Here is a 10,362-nt window from a genome sequence, read left to right as displayed (position 1 = left end):
CGTTCGATATTTTTCCCCAAGAGATCTCATGGGTAAATGAATATATTGGAGTGGAAACGGAGCCTTAAGTCAACATTTCAAAAAAAATCCCCCTTTTTGATGGCAATTTTCGCAAGTTTTTTCCTTATATTCGTACCTCTCTCAGTATTTTGACTCTATCACCCTCTACACACCTCGGATTTTCACGTAATTTTATACATAGTACCCTAAGACATAGGGCTACAACTTTTGTGCCCATGACCCTCGCATATTATTTATTATTCACGATCAAAACAATGCTCCAATCCATATTAGAGAAATCGAAGATTTCTGAAAGGGGTACCCCTTTGGTGAATTGGAGATTTCACTAATTTCTCCGAAATGTATTACCCTCGTGTTCAACTCGTTCGATATTTTTCCCCAAGAGATCTCATGGGTAAATGAATATATTGGAGTCAAAACGGAGCCTTAAGTCAACATTTAAAAAAAAATTCCTCTTTTTGATGGCAATTTTCGCAAGTTTTTTCCTTATATTCGTACCTCTCTCAGTATTTTGACTCTATCACCCTCTACACACCTCGGATTTTCACGTAATTTTATACATAGTACCCTAAGACATAGGGCTACAACTTTTGTGCCCATGACCCTCGCATATTCTTTAGTATTCACGATCAAAACAATGCTCCAATCCATATTAGAGAAATCGAAGATTTCTGAAAGGGGTACCCCTTTGGTGAATTGGAGATTTCACTAATTTCTCCGAAATGTATTACCCTCGTGTTCAACTCGTTCGATATTTTTCCCCAAGAGATCTCATGGGTAAATGAATATATTGGAGTCGAAACGGAGCCTTAAGTCAACATTTAAAAAAAAATCCCCCTTTTTGATGGCAATTTTCGCAAGTTTTTTCCTTATATTCGTACATCTCTCAGTATTTTGACTGTATCACCCTCTACACACCTCGGATTTTCACGTAATTTTATACATAGTACCATAAGACATAGGGCTACAACTTTTGTGCCCATGACCCTCGCATATTCTTTAGTATTCACGATCAAAACAATGCTCCAATCCATATTAGAGAAATCGAAGATTTCTGAAAGGGGTACCCCTTTGGTGAATTGGAGATTTCACTAATTTCTCCGAAATGTATTACCCTCGTGTTCAACTCGTTCGATATTTTTCCCGAAGAGATCTCATGGGTAAATGAATATATTGGAGTCGAAACGGAGCCTTAAGTCAACATTTAAAAAAAAATCCCCCTTTTTGATGGCAATTTTCGCAAGTTTTTTCCTTATATTAGTACGTCCTTCTATATTTTGACTGTATCACCCTCTACACACCTCGGATTTTCACGTACTTTTATACATAGTAACCTAAGACATAGGGCTACAACTTTTGTGCCCATGACCCTCGCATATTCTTTAGTATTCACGATCAAAACAATGCTCCAATCCATATTAGAGAAATCGAAGATTTCTGAAAGGGGTACCCCTTTGGTGAATTGGAGATTTCACTAATTTCTCCGAAATGTATTACCCACGTGTTCAACTCGTTCGATATTTTTCCCCAAGAGATCTCATGGGTAAATGAATATATTGGAGTGGAAACGGAGCCTTAAGTCAACATTTCAAAAAAAATCCCCCTTTTTGATGGCAATTTTCGCAAGTTTTTTCCTTATATTCGTACCTCTCTCAGTATTTTGACTCTATCACCCTCTACACACCTCGGATTTTCACGTAATTTTATACATAGTACCCTAAGACATAGGGCTACAACTTTTGTGCCCATGACCCTCGCATATTATTTATTATTCACGATCAAAACAGTGCTCCAATCCATATTAGAGAAATCGAAGATTTCTGAAAGGGGTACCCCTTTGGTGAATTGGAGATTTCACTAATTTCTCCGAAATGTATTACCCTCGTGTTCAACTCGTTCGATATTTTTCCCCAAGAGATCTCATGGGTAAATGAATATATTGGAGTCGAAACGGAGCCTTAAGTCAACATTTAAAAAAAAATTCCTCTTTTTGATGGCAATTTTCGCAAGTTTTTTCCTTATATTCGTACCTCTCTCAGTATTTTGACTCTATCACCCTCTACACACCTCGGATTTTCACGTAATTTTATACATAGTACCCTAAGACATAGGGCTACAACTTTTGTGCCCATGACCCTCGCATATTCTTTAGTATTCACGATCAAAACAATGCTCCAATCCATATTAGAGAAATCGAAGATTTCTGAAAGGGGTACCCCTTTGGTGAATTGGAGATTTCACTAATTTCTCCGAAATGTATTACCCTCGTGTTCAACTCGTTCGATATTTTTCCCCAAGAGATCTCATGGGTAAATGAATATATTGGAGTCGAAACGGAGCCTTAAGTCAACATTTAAAAAAAAATCCCCCTTTTTGATGGCAATTTTCGCAAGTTTTTTCCTTATATTCGTACATCTCTCAGTATTTTGACTGTATCACCCTCTACACACCTCGGATTTTCACGTAATTTTATACATAGTACCATAAGACATAGGGCTACAACTTTTGTGCCCATGACCCTCGCATATTCTTTAGTATTCACGATCAAAACAATGCTCCAATCCATATTAGAGAAATCGAAGATTTCTGAAAGGGGTACCCCTTTGGTGAATTGGAGATTTCACTAATTTCTCCGAAATGTATTACCCTCGTGTTCAACTCGTTCGATATTTTTCCCCAAGAGATCTCATGGGTAAATGAATATATTGGAGTCGAAACGGAGCCTTAAGTCAACATTTCAAAAAAAATCCCCCTTTTTGATGGCAATTTTCGCAAGTTTTTTCCTTATATTAGTACGTCCTTCTATATTTTGACTGTATCACCCTCTACACACCTCGGATTTTCACGTACTTTTATACATAGTAACCTAAGACATAGGGCTACAACTTTTGTGCCCATGACCCTCGCATATTCTTTAGTATTCACGATCAAAACAATGCTCCAATCCATATTAGAGAAATCGAAGATTTCTGAAAGGGGTACCCCTTTGGTGAATTGGAGATTTCACTAATTTCTCCGAAATGTATTACCCTCGTGTTCAACTCGTTCGATATTTTTCCCCAAGAGATCTCATGGGTAAATGAATATATTGGAGTCGAAACGGAGCCTTAAGTCAACATTTAAAAAAAAATCCCCCTTTTTGATGGCAATTTTCGCAAGTTTTTTCCTTATATTCGTACATCTCTCAGTATTTTGACTGTATCACCCTCTACACACCTCGGATTTTCACGTAATTTTATACATAGTACCATAAGACATAGGGCTACAACTTTTGTGCCCATGACCCTCGCATATTCTTTAGTATTCACGATCAAAACAATGCTCCAATCCATATTAGAGAAATCGAAGATTTCTGAAAGGGGTACCCCTTTGGTGAATTGGAGATTTCACTAATTTCTCCGAAATGTATTACCCTCGTGTTCAACTCGTTCGATATTTTTCCCCAAGAGATCTCATGGGTAAATGAATATATTGGAGTCGAAACGGAGCCTTAAGTCAACATTTAAAAAAAAATCCCCCTTTTTGATGGCAATTTTCGCAAGTTTTTTCCTTATATTAGTACGTCCTTCTATATTTTGACTGTATCACCCTCTACACACCTCGGATTTTCACGTACTTTTATACATAGTAACCTAAGACATAGGGCTACAACTTTTGTGCCCATGACCCTCGCATATTCTTTAGTATTCACGATCAAAACAATGCTCCAATCCATATTAGAGAAATCGAAGATTTCTGAAAGGGGTACCCCTTTGGTGAATTGGAGATTTCACTAATTTCTCCGAAATGTATTACCCACGTGTTCAACTCGTTCGATATTTTTCCCCAAGAGATCTCATGGGTAAATGAATATATTGGAGTGGAAACGGAGCCTTAAGTCAACATTTCAAAAAAAATCCCCCTTTTTGATGGCAATTTTCGCAAGTTTTTTCCTTATATTCGTACCTCTCTCAGTATTTTGACTCTATCACCCTCTACACACCTCGGATTTTCACGTAATTTTATACATAGTACCCTAAGACATAGGGCTACAACTTTTGTGCCCATGACCCTCGCATATTATTTATTATTCACGATCAAAACAGTGCTCCAATCCATATTAGAGAAATCGAAGATTTCTGAAAGGGGTACCCCTTTGGTGAATTGGAGATTTCACTAATTTCTCCGAAATGTATTACCCTCGTGTTCAACTCGTTCGATATTTTTCCCCAAGAGATCTCATGGGTAAATGAATATATTGGAGTCGAAACGGAGCCTTAAGTCAACATTTAAAAAAAAATTCCTCTTTTTGATGGCAATTTTCGCAAGTTTTTTCCTTATATTCGTACCTCTCTCAGTATTTTGACTCTATCACCCTCTACACACCTCGGATTTTCACGTAATTTTATACATAGTACCCTAAGACATAGGGCTACAACTTTTGTGCCCATGACCCTCGCATATTCTTTAGTATTCACGATCAAAACAATGCTCCAATCCATATTAGAGAAATCGAAGATTTCTGAAAGGGGTACCCCTTTGGTGAATTGGAGATTTCACTAATTTCTCCGAAATGTATTACCCTCGTGTTCAACTCGTTCGATATTTTTCCCCAAGAGATCTCATGGGTAAATGAATATATTGGAGTCGAAACGGAGCCTTAAGTCAACATTTAAAAAAAAATCCCCCTTTTTGATGGCAATTTTCGCAAGTTTTTTCCTTATATTCGTACATCTCTCAGTATTTTGACTGTATCACCCTCTACACACCTCGGATTTTCACGTAATTTTATACATAGTACCATAAGACATAGGGCTACAACTTTTGTGCCCATGACCCTCGCATATTCTTTAGTATTCACGATCAAAACAATGCTCCAATCCATATTAGAGAAATCGAAGATTTCTGAAAGGGGTACCCCTTTGGTGAATTGGAGATTTCACTAATTTCTCCGAAATGTATTACCCTCGTGTTCAACTCGTTCGATATTTTTCCCCAAGAGATCTCATGGGTAAATGAATATATTGGAGTCGAAACGGAGCCTTAAGTCAACATTTCAAAAAAAATCCCCCTTTTTGATGGCAATTTTCGCAAGTTTTTTCCTTATATTAGTACGTCCTTCTATATTTTGACTGTATCACCCTCTACACACCTCGGATTTTCACGTACTTTTATACATAGTAACCTAAGACATAGGGCTACAACTTTTGTGCCCATGACCCTCGCATATTCTTTAGTATTCACGATCAAAACAATGCTCCAATCCATATTAGAGAAATCGAAGATTTCTGAAAGGGGTACCCCTTTGGTGAATTGGAGATTTCACTAATTTCTCCGAAATGTATTACCCTCGTGTTCAACTCGTTCGATATTTTTCCCCAAGAGATCTCATGGGTAAATGAATATATTGGAGTCGAAACGGAGCCTTAAGTCAACATTTCAAAAAAAATTCCCCTTTTTGATGGCAATTTTCGCAAGTTTTTTCCTTATATTAGTACGTCCTTCTATATTTTGACTCTATCACCCTCTACACACCTCGGATTTTCACGTACTTTTATACATAGTAACCTAAGACATAGGGCTACAACTTTTGTGCCCATGACCCTCGCATATTCTTTAGTATTCACGATCAAAACAATGCTCCAATCCATATTAGAGAAATCGAAGATTTCTGAAAGGGGTACCCCTTTGGTGAATTGGAGATTTCACTAATTTCTCCGAAATGTATTACCCACGTGTTCAACTCGTTCGATATTTTTCCCCAAGAGATCTCATGGGTAAATGAATATATTGGAGTGGAAACGGAGCCTTAAGTCAACATTTCAAAAAAAATCCCCCTTTTTGATGGCAATTTTCGCAAGTTTTTTCCTTATATTCGTACCTCTCTCAGTATTTTGACTCTATCACCCTCTACACACCTCGGATTTTCACGTAATTTTATACATAGTACCCTAAGACATAGGGCTACAACTTTTGTGCCCATGACCCTCGCATATTATTTATTATTCACGATCAAAACAGTGCTCCAATCCATATTAGAGAAATCGAAGATTTCTGAAAGGGGTACCCCTTTGGTGAATTGGAGATTTCACTAATTTCTCCGAAATGTATTACCCTCGTGTTCAACTCGTTCGATATTTTTCCCCAAGAGATCTCATGGGTAAATGAATATATTGGAGTCGAAACGGAGCCTTAAGTCAACATTTAAAAAAAAATTCCTCTTTTTGATGGCAATTTTCGCAAGTTTTTTCCTTATATTCGTACCTCTCTCAGTATTTTGACTCTATCACCCTCTACACACCTCGGATTTTCACGTAATTTTATACATAGTACCCTAAGACATAGGGCTACAACTTTTGTGCCCATGACCCTCGCATATTCTTTAGTATTCACGATCAAAACAATGCTCCAATCCATATTAGAGAAATCGAAGATTTCTGAAAGGGGTACCCCTTTGGTGAATTGGAGATTTCACTAATTTCTCCGAAATGTATTACCCTCGTGTTCAACTCGTTCGATATTTTTCCCCAAGAGATCTCATGGGTAAATGAATATATTGGAGTCGAAACGGAGCCTTAAGTCAACATTTAAAAAAAAATCCCCCTTTTTGATGGCAATTTTCGCAAGTTTTTTCCTTATATTCGTACATCTCTCAGTATTTTGACTGTATCACCCTCTACACACCTCGGATTTTCACGTAATTTTATACATAGTACCATAAGACATAGGGCTACAACTTTTGTGCCCATGACCCTCGCATATTCTTTAGTATTCACGATCAAAACAATGCTCCAATCCATATTAGAGAAATCGAAGATTTCTGAAAGGGGTACCCCTTTGGTGAATTGGAGATTTCACTAATTTCTCCGAAATGTATTACCCTCGTGTTCAACTCGTTCGATATTTTTCCCCAAGAGATCTCATGGGTAAATGAATATATTGGAGTCGAAACGGAGCCTTAAGTCAACATTTCAAAAAAAATCCCCCTTTTTGATGGCAATTTTCGCAAGTTTTTTCCTTATATTAGTACGTCCTTCTATATTTTGACTGTATCACCCTCTACACACCTCGGATTTTCACGTACTTTTATACATAGTAACCTAAGACATAGGGCTACAACTTTTGTGCCCATGACCCTCGCATATTCTTTAGTATTCACGATCAAAACAATGCTCCAATCCATATTAGAGAAATCGAAGATTTCTGAAAGGGGTACCCCTTTGGTGAATTGGAGATTTCACTAATTTCTCCGAAATGTATTACCCTCGTGTTCAACTCGTTCGATATTTTTCCCCAAGAGATCTCATGGGTAAATGAATATATTGGAGTCGAAACGGAGCCTTAAGTCAACATTTCAAAAAAAATTCCCCTTTTTGATGGCAATTTTCGCAAGTTTTTTCCTTATATTAGTACGTCCTTCTATATTTTGACTCTATCACCCTCTACACACCTCGGATTTTCACGTACTTTTATACATAGTAACCTAAGACATAGGGCTACAACTTTTGTGCCCATGACCCTCGCATATTCTTTAGTATTCACGATCAAAACAATGCTCCAATCCATATTTGAGAAATCGAAGATTTCTGAAAGGGGTACCCCTTTGGTGAATTGGAGATTTCACTAATTTCTCCGAAATGTATTACCCTCGTGTTCAACTCGTTCGATATTTTTCCCCAAGAGATCTCATGGGTAAATGAATATATTGGAGTCGAAACGGAGCCTTAAGTCAACATTTCAAAAAAAATTCCTCTTTTTGATGGAAATTTTCGCAAGTTTTTTCCTTATATTAGTACGTCCTTCTATATTTTGACTCTATCACCCTCTACACACCTCGGATTTGCACGTAATTTTATACATAGTACCCTAAGACATAGGTCTACAACTTTTGTGCCCATGACCCTCGCATATTCTTTAGTATTCACGATCAAAACAATGCTCCAATCCATATTAGAGAAATCGAAGATTTCTGAAAGGGGTACCCCTTTGGTGAATTGGAGATTTCACTAATTTCTCCGAAATGTATTACCCTCGTGTTCAACTCGTTCGATATTTTTCCCCAAGAGATCTCATGGGTAAATGAATATATTGGAGTCGAAACGGAGCCTTAAGTCAACATTTAAAAAAAAATTCCTCTTTTTGATGGCAATTTTCGCAAGTTTTTTCCTTATATTCGTACCTCTCTCAGTATTTTGACTCTATCACCCTCTACACACCTCGGATTTTCACGTAATTTTATACATAGTACCCTAAGACATAGGGCTACAACTTTTGTGCCCATGACCCTCGCATATTCTTTAGTATTCACGATCAAAACAATGCTCCAATCCATATTAGAGAAATCGAAGATTTCTGAAAGGGGTACCCCTTTGGTGAATTGGAGATTTCACTAATTTCTCCGAAATGTATTACCCTCGTGTTCAACTCGTTCGATATTTTTCCCCAAGAGATCTCATGGGTAAATGAATATATTGGAGTCGAAACGGAGCCTTAAGTCAACATTTAAAAAAAAATCCCCCTTTTTGATGGCAATTTTCGCAAGTTTTTTCCTTATATTCGTACATCTCTCAGTATTTTGACTGTATCACCCTCTACACACCTCGGATTTTCACGTAATTTTATACATAGTACCATAAGACATAGGGCTACAACTTTTGTGCCCATGACCCTCGCATATTCTTTAGTATTCACGATCAAAACAATGCTCCAATCCATATTAGAGAAATCGAAGATTTCTGAAAGGGGTACCCCTTTGGTGAATTGGAGATTTCACTAATTTCTCCGAAATGTATTACCCTCGTGTTCAACTCGTTCGATATTTTTCCCCAAGAGATCTCATGGGTAAATGAATATATTGGAGTCGAAACGGAGCCTTAAGTCAACATTTCAAAAAAAATCCCCCTTTTTGATGGCAATTTTCGCAAGTTTTTTCCTTATATTAGTACGTCCTTCTATATTTTGACTGTATCACCCTCTACACACCTCGGATTTTCACGTACTTTTATACATAGTAACCTAAGACATAGGGCTACAACTTTTGTGCCCATGACCCTCGCATATTCTTTAGTATTCACGATCAAAACAATGCTCCAATCCATATTAGAGAAATCGAAGATTTCTGAAAGGGGTACCCCTTTGGTGAATTGGAGATTTCACTAATTTCTCCGAAATGTATTACCCTCGTGTTCAACTCGTTCGATATTTTTCCCCAAGAGATCTCATGGGTAAATGAATATATTGGAGTCGAAACGGAGCCTTAAGTCAACATTTCAAAAAAAATTCCCCTTTTTGATGGCAATTTTCGCAAGTTTTTTCCTTATATTAGTACGTCCTTCTATATTTTGACTCTATCACCCTCTACACACCTCGGATTTTCACGTACTTTTATACATAGTAACCTAAGACATAGGGCTACAACTTTTGTGCCCATGACCCTCGCATATTCTTTAGTATTCACGATCAAAACAATGCTCCAATCCATATTTGAGAAATCGAAGATTTCTGAAAGGGGTACCCCTTTGGTGAATTGGAGATTTCACTAATTTCTCCGAAATGTATTACCCTCGTGTTCAACTCGTTCGATATTTTTCCCCAAGAGATCTCATGGGTAAATGAATATATTGGAGTCGAAACGGAGCCTTAAGTCAACATTTCAAAAAAAATTCCTCTTTTTGATGGCAATTTTCGCAAGTTTTTTCCTTATATTAGTACGTCCTTCTATATTTTGACTCTATCACCCTCTACACGCCTCGGATTTGCACGTAATTTTATACATAGTACCCTAAGACATAGGGCTACAACTTTGGTGCCCATGACCCTCGCATATTCTTTAGTATTCACGATCAAAACAATGCTCCAATCCATATTAGAGAAATCGAAGATTTCTGAAAGGGGTACCCCTTTGGTGAATTGGAGATTTCACTAATTTCTCCGAAATGTATTACCCTCGTGTTCAACTCGTTCGATATTTTTCCCCAAGAGATCTCATGGGTAAATGAATATATTGGAGTCGAAACGGAGCCTTAAGTCAACATTTAAAAAAAAATTCCTCTTTTTGATGGCAATTTTTGCAAGTTTTTTCCTTATATTAGTACGTCCTTCTATATTTTGACTCTATCACCCTCTACACACCTCGGATTTGCACGTAATTTTATACATAGTACCCTAAGACATAGGGCTACAACTTTTGTGCCCATGACCCTCGCATATTCTTTAGTATTCACGATCAAAACAATGCTCCAATCCATATTAGAGAAATCGAAGATTTCTGAAAGGGGTACCCCTTTGGTGAATTGGAGATTTCACTAATTTCTCCGAAATGTATTACCCTCGTGTTCAACTCGTTCGATATTTTTCCCCAAG

The sequence above is a fragment of the Humulus lupulus genome, chromosome 1 (assembly GCF_963169125.1).
Source record: "Humulus lupulus chromosome 1, drHumLupu1.1, whole genome shotgun sequence".
Taxonomy (NCBI): domain Eukaryota; kingdom Viridiplantae; phylum Streptophyta; class Magnoliopsida; order Rosales; family Cannabaceae; genus Humulus; species Humulus lupulus.
The sequence above is the reverse complement of the archived record's forward strand: the minus strand, read 5'-3'. Positions refer to the sequence as shown.